The following is a 12877-nucleotide window of genomic DNA, read 5'->3' as shown; positions in this document are numbered from 1 at the left end:
CTAAAATGGTCTGAAACAAAGAAAACTGACATTTCTGTGATGTCTACAGAATTTAAACTCAGACTAAATTTCCATTCTTTTTTTCTGATTCATCAGAATTTAAATATAGACTAAATTTCTATTATTTTTTTCTTATTAGCCAGAGCAAACTTAATTTATTCTGAAAATCTTGAATCACTTCCTTCTATTTCTAAAGCTGCAGCAAGCTCAAATATGTTAAAGGGGGAAAAAAGTAACTGAAAAGATTACTAGGAATGGTTAGCAAACCAAAAGTAGAAATAAGACATTATGGAGGCATCCAAAGTATATGGTGATTTCCATCAAAATCATTGTATAATGACAAACACCAAATGGTGAATATAAAAAAAGTTATTATCAAAAGAGGTATTATTCTCAGCTTCATTAAGTATAGGCCAGTCAATCTATAAGTATTCACAAGTTCCCAGCTAAGGATTCAAGAAGGTACTATTCATTCATTGACCAGGTGGCATCATTGGTAAAGAACTCACCTGCCAATGCAGGCTAGACATAAGAGACATGGGTTCCATCCCTGGGTCAGTGAGATCCCCTGGAGGAGGGCACAGCAACCCAATCCAGTATTCTTGCCTGGAGAATCCTATGGACAGAGGAGCCTGGCAAGCTGTGGACCATAGGGTCACACAGAGTCGGACATGACTGAAGCGACTTAGCCTGCATACACGTAGGACTCATTTATCATGCCAGACAGTGTCTAAGACTGAGGTCTGTGACGTCACAGCTGAGGTGGTGAGGAGCTCCAATTCAGACAACCTGAAATTTTAAGCAGTTGTCACATTCAGGGAAACAGGAAGTTGTTCAGAAGAATGTGAGGCTAGAACATTAGGGACAGGGTAGCAAGAAATGAGGCTGACATGAACGGCAAGAGGTGAGATGATGAAGAACCTTCTGTAACATATAAAGGATTTGAAATTTATTCTATGATGAGGCATGAGCTGCATGACAAGACCTGATGTGGTTTGGTAGATTGTTCTGGGAATAATGTGGCGCTTGATCTGGGTGGGACAAGACTTGTACTTAATCGCTCAGTCACATCCGACTCTTTGCAACCCCATGGACTATAGCCCGCCAGGTTCCTCTGTTCATGGGATTCTCCAGGCAAGAATACTGGAGTGGGTTGCTGGGCCCTCCTTCAGAGGATCTTCCCAATCCAGGGATCGAAGCCAGGTCTCCCGCATTGCAGGCTGACTCTTTACTGTCTGAGCCACCCAGGGAAGCCCATGAATACTGGAGCGGGTAGTGTATCCCTTCTCCAGGGGATCTTCCTGACCCAGGGTCTGAACTGGGGTCTCCTGCATTGTAGGTGTGCTCTTTATCAGCTGAGCTACCAGACTAGCTGGTGTGAAGACAAGCTAGTCTGGGATGAAGTCCGATTATGAGATTAACAAAGAAGTTCAAATGAACAATGATTACTCATCACTTACACTGGACAACAGCTGAAAGAATAAAAAGGATGATATTGATGGATTAAAGGGAAGGAACTTATGAGCTTTAATATTTATTTGAATGTAGGTAGGGAGGCTGAGGGAGGCTGAAAGAGGACTCCAGGATGGGGACCAGCTAACTGGTCATGTCATTAACCAGGATAGGAAATGCCAAGGGAAGTAATATATCTAACCCTTTCATCAGATTTTAAAATCAACATCAAAGAGGGAATTAACAGTATAAAGCACAAAAGCATCTTTCTCACAAATACTCCCCAAAATGGTTTACTTCTGACAAGTAAAATAGGAGCTTGCAAAATATTTAAATTGTAAATGACTTGAACTTCATGCCATAATGAAAATACATTCTTGGAAAAGAAAATAATTCTGAAATATCTATGACGCCAGGTGAAACCTGCAGATATTTAAATGCAGTTTCCGAAAATAATAATAATAAATGAAAGAAATTACATAGGTTAGCAGGATGCCTTTTTACAAGGAGAGGGCAAACCCCAGGAAGAAAAGAATAAGTATCTTGAAAGGGCCAGAACAGCGAACACCCTCTATCTCTGCAGCCAGAGCAACAACAAAGAATAACAACAAAGGCATAGCAAAAAAAAAAGCTATTCAACAATAGGTAGGAAATGTGGACAATTAGATTTACATCATTCTGTAAAGTAAAGAGTTTACGTGCTTAATTCTTGTTCTGTATTAACCATACACCTCCCTGTTGAGAAAGATTGAAATTTCTAGGGCAAAAGAAAAAATAAAGATGATATCTAAATGGGTTTCCAATCAGGTTGACATTAAGTAGTAAGTGTACAACACTGTTGTTGAGATAAACATATCTGAATATTTTTAAGTCTTGAGCTTATAAAAAAGGTGGTGGGGGTGGGGAACAAGGAAAGCATGAGGGGGAGTGAGAGTTCAAGGCCTAGAACACAAATGACTGTGCAGATGCAAAATCAAAAAAGTAATGCTAATTAACACTGCATTTGGCTTGCAGAGCAGAGCTGAGTAATGATTGTGTTAAATACCTCAGCAATTCAGAGCCCAGTGGAAGAGCTAGAGCCCCAGGGAGTAAACAGAAATTTAAGACAAATCCTTGTGAGGTGGTGTTTGCTGGTTGGGCCTTGGCAAACGGAAGGATCTCCAGTTTTTTCAAAGAGTCTTGCAGTCCACAAGGGTCCCACACAAAATGGGAGGTCAAGATACGAGAGAGGTCAACAGAGAAGTTCAAAGAGTCAGCTTCATCCAAGGGCGGTTACCACCCTAGGACAGGCATTCATAACACAAATAAGGACACTGCCTGTCAGACTGCAGTTCAGCTGTGCCAGCTGTGGAAAACGCTACCTCGGAGCAATTCACAATGATCTGAGTGCGAAAGGTTTATAAAAACGAGAGGGGCCCAAATGAACCGAGGCCCCATAGCCTCTGCTACACATGGCAGTAATATCACCAGTGGGGAGAACTGAGATCTCCCATCAGTGACAGCACCATTAGAGCTCAAAAGGAAGCATCACGGGGACTTGAGCTCAATTTTCACAAACAGCTCTTACTAGGGAAGGAAGAAAATAAGTGATTTTACAAATATGTTTATTTCTGCACTACTTTCTAACATAAACAATTTACTCCCCTCTCCCCTACCTCTAACTCGTGCCATGTCCCAGGGCACAGTCCACAAACCACTTTTTTTTCCCCCTAAACATGCATTCACAAAAATTGCTTATTCAGTCCCATAGTCGTGTATTCTTTCAAATTTTTATATTCAGCACTGACCTTTCCCAAGTTCCATGTATCTGACTCTACATGTGATACCTCGTCTGTGTCCAACAGCTCACCTTTCCCACAGCCCGAAGAACTTGATTCCCCTGAAACCCCTCACCTGCTCCTTCCATGCTTCCCCATCTCAGTAAGAAGCGTCACCAGTCATACATACAGCTGCTTAGATCATAATCCAAGGGTCATCCTTGATTTTCCCCTCGGCCACCATTCGCTGCGCAGTCTCTGTAAACAGCTCCTCCTGGGGTGGTCGGTGCCGAACCCATGCAGTTTCTTTCCTCTAGGTCCACATCCAATCTGTCACGAAGCTCCATCAGCTTTACTTAAAGATACAGTGTTGTGAATCCCACGCCTCCTCACCATTTCCACCCCTACTTCAAGCTACCATCAGTCCTCCACCCTCCAAAACAGCTCCCTAATGAGTGTCCCTAAGTCCCCTCCCCCTGCCTCTACCATTTTCATTCCAGTCTCCACCCAGCATTCACAGAGACCTTTGGGAAACGTAAACAGATGACACCATACCCTCACCCAATCCCTCCAATGGTTTTTCATTAACTAAGACCCAGAATCCACCCACTTGACCTTGGTCAATAGAACCCACAGGGTCTGTCCCCTGTCTCAGACTTCACTTCATGTCTTGTTACTTTCTGTTCCAAGCATTCTGTTCCAGCCATTCTAGTCTTGTAGCTCCTGTTTCCTCAAACACACCTATCTCAATCCTACCTACGTCTCTTGTCCTTGCTGTTCTCACTTACTGAAATCCTCTTTTCCAGTCATAAGCCTTTCCTTCTTTCAGGCCTCTTCAGATGTCACATCCTAGAGAGGTTTCTTCTAACTCCACGTAAAATACCCCTTACTCCAGTCACCATTCAATTTTTTACCCTGCTTTTGTTTTCTTTACAGTTATCATCACGTCCCATTACTATGTATCTACAGCTTTCAAACAATAATCCACCTATTAAAATGTAAGCTGCATGACTATTTTATTCAGGGCTGTATCCCCACTGTCTGAAACAGTATCTGTATATGAGGGATGCTTAAAAAAATACTTGAGAGGTAAAACACTGACTGAGTTGCCAATACAAGTCATCAGCCTCCCATGATCTACAGAAATTCCATTCCCTATTTGTTAGGGGTTGTTTTGGTTATACTAAGAAAAGCAGAGAAAGCCCAGTGATCACTCGTTATTGAGTGACTATCACTGAACCAATTTAACAACAAATGTCAGCATCTCTCCTTCCAAAAACTGAGGTTACTGCTTTTGTCTAGCCTATATGAGCTTCTGGGAAGAAAAGACGGAATAATTGAAATATAAAGCAGTTTTACCTTACCCTTCCATACAGATTTTTTTGACAACAGCTAATGCCACAAACCAAGTCTGCCTGGTTAAAAATTTTTATTTCTCCCGAAACCTCTCCTGAAGTCTCTAGGTGAAGAATTCAAGAGAAATAAAAGGGCCAGAATTATGAGATCATTACCTAAACAAAGGAGCTGGCTAAACTTTAAAATGCACAGCTAAATTTTTTCTGAAAAGTTCTGAAAAGTGACATTATAAAGCTTTAAGAAAGGCAAATTTAAAAAAAGATTAAAGTTAGAATTTCTGTAGTAGTATTATCCTGGAAAACAATCAGGTCAATGAGTAGATAAGTTTTCCAAGGTTAGAGTTGTCTTTAAAAATGAAAGAGAGAGAGAGAATTTTGCTAATCCAAGAGAGATGACCCAGGGACTAATGACTTCCATAAGCAACTCATTGCCTGACCCTCAGCAGGTCACTTGTCCTCAATGCTAAAGCAGAGAGGCGCCTGTCAGTTAGCTTCATGTGGTGACTGAGACAGGGGACTAAAAAGCTGATTGCAAGGTACTCTGAAAACAACAAGCAATACAGAGAAAGGCTTGCTAATGGCTAGGTTGCCATCAGTCACCATCTAAGCCTTGCGCATGCACTTAGCTCTTTTTAAGCTCTCTTCTTCCTCTCCACTCTTCTGATGTCAATCACTCCTGGTGACAAAGACAAGTGAAGATTCCCCTGTTTCTCTCACTCATTTCTCATTTCCTGATCTAGCCTTTGTATTCCTCTTTTGTTTCCAAAGCACCTTCCAGATCCCCTCTGAAGGAAGAGATTGTGTAGGTGTGTGTATGTGTGTGTGTGTGTGCACGCGATTGTGTGTGTGTGTGTGTGTGTGCATGCGTGCATGCACGGGTTTGGTTGCTCAGTCATGTCTGATTCTTTATGACCCCATGAACTAACTGTGGCCCATCAGACTCCTCTGTCTGTGGAATTTTCCAAGCATAAATGGCCAACTGAAGGCCTTTCTTTCCTTTCCTTTCTAAGCACACACAGACCATAGTGAAAGCCACATATTTGACAAAGATGATGAGAGAGAAGATTAATATAAAGGACCTGAAAACATACAATTCACTTCATTCCTGTCAGCGATCTCCCTATATTTTCATTCTTTCATGAAATGTTCTCACTAAAGGGAAAGGGAGATTAACTGATTTCTGACCTCCTCCCAAGCAAGAAGTGGTTTTCCTCATTTATTGATAAACATGGATTTAAAATTTTGCTTGTCTGTGAAGGACTTTATAGAAATTCACATTCTTTCCAAGCCACCAACCAAATGGTATCTATTAAAGACAAGCCTGCCCCACGTTATCTTCCCAGCCATCTCCTGAAGGCAGGCAAGAATAGCCAGGACACAAAACCAATATAATCACTCATTCACTAAGTGCAGATTCAGTCACCGTATGTATGTGTTTCAGAAACACACATATTCCTGTTAGCATCACAACCGTCCTTGTAAGGCAGGACTTGCCTTTTCAAGTCAAATGCAAGCACCTTGATCAACAAAATTCTTCCAAAGCTAAGTCGTTTGTTAGGAAACGATACCTTTACTTTTGCTCAACTACTCCTTTAGTTCAATCACTTTTCAAATCCCAGATACTGATAACATGGTTGGAGATGGTGAGACAAAGAAACTTCAACCAATGAAAAAATAAAACTTATTGAGAAAACTATTTGCATACAATAAATTCTTTATGCACAGATGAAAATTTATGTAACACTGAAAATGTTAGTCACTAAGTCGTGTCTGACTCTTTGTGACCCCATGGACTGTAGCCTGCCAGGCTCCTCTGTCCATGGAGTTCTCTAGGCAAGAATACTGGAGTAGGTAGCTAATACCTTCTCTAGAATATCTTCTATGAGAGACCAATTTTAAAAAAGGTATTAACAGATAACCCAACTGACACAGAAATGTTTTTAGTGTAGGACAGGAGCCAGCAAACTACTCCTGACTGAGTTAATTCCAGCCCCTTTTACCTATGCTATAAACAAAGTCTTTTTAGAAAACAGCCAAACCTATTCATTTAGATAGTCTGCATTTGTTGTCAGCTGTTTTGGTTCTACAATGACAGACATGTAATGCTGAAACATACTGTACGGCTTACAAATTTGAAAATGTTTACTATCTGCCCCTTTACTTAAAAATCACCAACCCCTGGTATAGAAGATAACAAGGTCACTGCCAACTGGAATAGTCTGGGAAGCTTCTGGAGAAGGAGGTAAGCAGTTAAGGACAGACTATAACTGAACCAGAAGATAAGTGATATAAGTGAACAAGTATGTTTTTTTCCTGAGTACTCATTTATCTAGAGGCTAGAAATGTCCTTAAGACTGATAAAAGGATGAGACCTTCCCATGCTGAGAAAATCATTATTGGAGTGCTGAAAACTCTCAGTGAATAGCAAAGCAGATGGACTAGAAAATTAACTGGGTTTCTTAGCTAATTCCCAATTCACACCTCAGTGGTACCACACCAGAGGTTTGTCTTGGATGGTGGCAGAGACGTTGCTGGTTAGGGTGTTTTCGTAGCTATCTTGTTTCAAGAGAAACATACTTGCCACAGGACAAGTTTCAGCAAAATGGGAAGAATACTATGCTAGTAGCAGTACCTGAAAATCTGCACACAAAGCTTGTCTCTGCCCATTAGTGAACATATACTCACCTGCAATAGGGATAATCACAGAGACCAAGGTCAGAATGGGAACCAGTACCAAGATGGACTCAATGTTGGTCCAGTCCTCAGGACCTCAACTGTTACTTGCGTTGTGGTTTAGTGCCTATGACCTAAACGAGCCTCCTGGGTGGAATGGGAGAAAACTATTACATCCTGCGCATTGCCTGCACCCTGAGGGGGACCCAGCTGCAAGGGTCACAGACTCTTCTAAGTCACTCATCATACTGTGGGCCAAGCTGTTTCTCAAAGAAAGAAAGGTTCATTTTAGGCTATTACCACATTATTTAAAAGAAGGACATATTCAAATAAAAGAATTAGACACTATCTTTTTCATAACTTACAATGGGATATCTCCGTGGGCTCTGAAAACTTAAGATTCTGAACAAACAGAAACTTAAAACTAGTAGGATTGATGCCTTCAAACAGAATTACCATAAAAAAGACATAAAAAGCATACTTTCCACAAAGAATAGCGAGGAGGGATAAGAAAGCCTTCTTCAGTGATCAATGCAAAGAAATAGAGGAAAACAATAGAATGGGAAACACTAGAGATCTCTTAAAGAAAATTAGAGATACCAAGGGAACATTTCATGCAGAGATGGGTACAATAAAGGACAGAAACGGTATAGCCCTGAAAGAAGCAGAAGATATTAAGAAGAGGTGGCAAGAATATACAGAAGAACTATACAAAAAAAGATCTTCACAACCTAGATATGATGGTGTGATCACTCACCTAGAGCCAGACATCCTGGAATGTGAAGTCAAGTGGGCCTTAGGAAGCATCACTACAAACAAAGCTAGTGGAAGTAATGGAATTCCAGTTGAGCTATTTCAAATCCTAAAAGATAATGCTGTGAAAGTGCTGCACTCAGTATGCCAGCAAATTTGGAAAACTCAGCAGTGGCCACAGGACTGGAAAAGGTCAGTTTTCATTCTAATCCCAAAGAAAGGAAATGCCAAAGAATGCTCAAACTATCACACAATTGCACTCATCTCACATGCTAATAAAGTAATGCTCAAAATTCTCCAAGCCAGGCTTCAGGAATACTTGAACCATGCACTTCCAGATGTTCAAGCTGGTTTTAGAGGAACCAGAGAGCAAATTGCCAATATCCACTGGATCATCAAAAAAGCAAAAGAGTTCCAGAAAAACATCTATTTCTGCTTTATTGACTACGCCAAAGCCTTTGACTTTGTTAATCACCACAAACTGTGGAAAATTCTGAAAGAGATGGGAATACAAGACCACCTGACCTGCCTCTTGAGAAACCTATACGCAAGTCAGGAAGCAACAGTTAGAACCATCCATGGAACAACAGACTGGTTCCAAATAGGAAAAGGAGTACATCAAGGCTGTATGTTGTCACCCTGCTTATTTAACTTATATGCAGAGTACATCATGAGAAACGCTGGGCTGGAGGAAGCACAAGCTGGAATCAAAATTGCCAGGAGAAATATCAATAACCTCAGATATGCAGATGACACCACCCTTATGGCAGAAAGTGAAGAAGAACTAAAGAGTCTCTTGATGAAAGTGAGAGAATGAAAAAGTTGGCTTAAAGCTCAACATTCAGAAAACTAAGATCATGGCATCTGGTTCCGTCACTTCATGGGAAATAGATGGGGAAACAGTGGCAGACTTTATTTTGGGGGGCTCCAAAATCACTGTAGATGGTGATTGCAGCCATGAAATTAACTCCTTGGAAGGAAAGTTTTGACTAACCTAGACAGCATATTAAAAAGCAGAGACATTACTTTGCTGACAAAGGTCCATCTAGTCAAAGCTATGGATTTTTCAGTAGTCATGTAAGGATGTGAGAGTTGGACTATAAAAAAAGCTGAGTGCCGAAGAATTGATGCTTTTGACCTGTGCTGTTGGAGAAGACTCTTGAGAGTCCCTTGAGCTGCAACCAGTCAACCCTAAAGGAAATCAGTCCTGAATATTCATTGGAAAGACTGATGCTGAAGCTAAACTCCAATACTTTGGCCACCTGATGCGAAGAGCTGACTCATCTGAAAAGACCCTGATCTTGGGTAAGACTGAGGGCAGGAGGAGAAGGGGACGACAGGGGATGAGATGGTTGCATGGCATCACTGACTCAATAGACATGAGTTTGGGAGAGCTCCGGGAGTTGTTGATGGACAGAGAGGCCTGGTGTGCTACAGTTCATGGGGTCGCAAAAAGTCAGACACAACTGAGCAACTGAACTGACTGAGTAAGACAATAAAATATTTTTTTAAAAGCAATGAGATAACAAAATTAAATATATTTTCCTGGTTTAAAGACCAGTTGAAGTATGATTCACAAATTACTCTGGCATCACTTATAGCCCTGAAGCCCTGAGAAACCCCCTAGAACTGAGAGATGTCTTATCGTATTCTGGTGACTGACTCTGAAGGACCTTGTCAATACCCAGATCCTGAGCAGGGCACTTATTTTAAGTGAAAAACATTGGAAGGGAAGCTGTCCTTACCTGCTCTCAGGCCCATTTTGATCTTGTTCTCAAGTGTCAAAGGCTCAATATAGCTGGTTCCCTCACCAAGAGAATCTTCTCTAATAAAATGAAAGCTGGGAGGCTACATGAGCCACCTTCTTGACAAGTGGCCATTTAGTAGAGGGTCCAGTCTTCAACGGACCTCTCCAACATCCTTTTTAATTGACAATGAACATGAGCTGCCATCACTACCTACCATTTGCATAAATTATCAGCAAAGACATGTGAGTTTTGCTGGTGAAGAATCTGTGCATTATAACAGGAGTGGGATGAGAACAAGGGCTGAAAAGTAAACAGAATTTGTCCCAAACAAGATAACAAATTTCAGAATGCAAAATCGCTAAATCCCCCTCTGTCTAAAACTCTGTCAGAAAGCAAGCATCCAGATTCTATCTGCAGCTTCTGTTACCTTCTGGCGCTCAATACATGCCTGGCACCCAAAACAATAAAGACCCATCATTCCCACACAATTTATTTGTGATCAAACTTACTGGAGTTGTAATTTATTTCTGAGTGTGTATTTTATGTTTTTCTTTTATGATACTTCTGTAGCTAGGGTTATTTTTAATAAATTTCTTAGAACATGAAAGTGTTTAAATTAAAAATTAAAAAATCCCTCTTTTTAACATTAAGACATACCTGCCCTGAATGTAAAAAACAGCCGAAATATTTTGATGATTAAAAAGCCTTTTTTAGAGCCAGCTTTTATGTAAGCCCAGGATGGCTCCCATCTGGTCGTGGGTTTATTAGTTATTTGCTATCTGTCAAACATTAGAACTTTTGCTTCACATGTTGTTTCTGTTGCAAATGGGAGGCATTTTAGGTAAAAAAAAAAAAAAAGACAGTATCAAATTTCTTTATTTGCTCTACTACATTTAAGTCAGATTTATATTTCTTCTGTGATCCTTACATTTCTATATCCAATCTTTTTTCTAAGAGCAATAGCTGGATGAATAAAACTACCAAAATACTAATTAGTCCAAGAGTTTTTAAGCAAGGTTACCTGTCTCCTTATGTTTTATTTTTCTCTGTTTTAAAAAACAATAATTCGAAACTTGCTTCTACTCCACTAAACTATATTACGGCAGTTACAAAAATCTGAAAGAGGAAAAAAACTCATAAAGAGGACTTGATGATCTGTGTGCCTTGGCTAAAGCACTCCTGAAATCACAAGTATCTGAGATGAGTGGATTTGTATGAGGTATCGAAAAGTTAGGGTATAAGATGTTCTCCCAAAGGAAAGAATTACACCAGGGAAGAGACACTTAAATCAAGGATAAAGAAATACTTTCAAAAGGGAGGAAGTCTTTAAGTAGACTGTCCTTTCACTAATCATACCTCTTCCTTCCCACCTCCAGTGCTGGGTTTAACACTAAAATCTTGTGGTAAGAAATACTTTTTCTATGGGCTTTGGGCCTGAAACAAGGTGGATGACAAATAGGAATTGGGGGATTTTCTCAGACCAGAGAATGCCCGGAGCCCTGATCACAGGAGCCCTGGGAAAGGGCCAGGACATCACTGTAGCAGCCGGTCAACAGCCCAAGTCAGGACCAAACTTAGGAGGATAGGGAAACCTATACACTTGAGGGGGGAGCAGCTCCCAAAGGCAGGCCCCCAAGGGCTGAGCACAGACCCCATCCACCCACCCAACTTGTGCTGGCCTGGCCTCAGCAAACAGTCTACCATGACGTTCAAAGGAACACCACATTTACACGGGTATACGGGTTGCTTTTCAAAGTACTCCACTGCTTAGCAATACAGAAACTGCATTGTAGAATTTCTAGATTAAATTTTAAATAAACCCTAAATCCAGCCCCTACAGACCCCTAGGTCATAAAACAATTAAGGGGAAGCCTGTAGTGTATTTCATACACTTTTTCTTCATATTGCTTCTCTACATATGCTTTAATTAACTTCATACATCAACACATTACCAGTTTATACAGATTCCATGGCACACAATCCAAAAGACAGTATATAAGTGTTCCATGGGAACTGTAAAAGCAACACTGATCTCACAGTGTACCTCCTACCAGCATTCTTTCAATCTCTGCGTCATCTACCATATCCAAAGAAAGGCCTGGTTCACTTCTTGCTGGCTGCTGTTTCAGATGCTTTAGTCTACAGTCATCTACAAGAAAAATCAGTTTCCTTTGAAAGAACATTTTCTTCCTTCTGTAGATCCCAGTATATCTGCCTTTGATGCACTTGCAGGTCCTCTTGCATTATTTTCCTCAGTCCGGCCACACTGCAAAAGACTGTCTGATACCTCATATCTTTGTCATCTCTTTTCCACAGTACTTTAATTTGGCTTCTCTCAGAATCGAATTCCTGAAAAGTATGTTACATTTTAGAATAAAGGATACACATTGTTTTGGCATAAATTAGAGGTAAGTAATAAAAGTTGATTTTCTAACATTTCCTACACTGGTGTTCTCTTTCATCATAATTTTAAAAATTGTGTGAAATATTCTCCATTTATTATATAAAATCTTTTGAAATATTTTAAATATGATTTTTAAAAAAATGTTTACATTAGTTTTTCTGCTCAAGAGCGAATATCCTAAGTTCTGGTGATCTTTAACTATCATTGGTATTAACTTTAAAAACACATTTCTTCTCAAATGATACTACCTCATAGATAATACTGCATTTTCAAAAAGTAATAAGGCTGTTCATACTTTGGGGCTCTCTTTGAAATGTTGTATTCACAAACTGGATGTAGAGCACAGCTCAGTGATGCTTGAGGGGTACCACAGAAAGCATGGGAGAACAAAAAGCCTGTGCTCACCAGGTGATGAGTGATACCCATCCATATTTCACATGGGCTCCTCATTATCACTGGATAGAACCAACTCAGTCGTCACTACATTTCTCTATCTGTTCTGGACTACAGACCCCTTCATTCTGGGGCTTAGTAGTTTTGCATGGTTTTAAGACACACACACACTTTTATTTGTCCTTGGGTTCGGAATGTTCAAGGCTGAAAGGAACTAAACTTTCCAGTGAACAGAGGCTTTTGTATCTGACCGGAGAGAAATCCATAAGCAATCATTACTTTCATCTTGGCTCTTTTTAAATATGTATACTATTAGGGAAAATGAGTGCCTTTATGTTTATT

The 12877-nt window shown here is 40.3% G+C and overlaps 1 protein-coding gene across 4 annotated transcripts in view; it reads right to left on the bottom strand.

The window, feature by feature from the left end:
* Positions 1-12877, bottom strand: part of CCDC85A (coiled-coil domain containing 85A) — a 208148-nt gene that overhangs the window by 23816 nt on the left and 171455 nt on the right. The gene's annotated exons all lie outside the window — the stretch shown is intronic.

This window comes from Cervus canadensis, chromosome 5 (assembly GCF_019320065.1).
Source record: "Cervus canadensis isolate Bull #8, Minnesota chromosome 5, ASM1932006v1, whole genome shotgun sequence".
Classification (NCBI taxonomy): Eukaryota; Metazoa; Chordata; class Mammalia; order Artiodactyla; family Cervidae; genus Cervus; species Cervus canadensis.
This window is presented reverse-complemented; position numbering and strand designations above follow the sequence as displayed.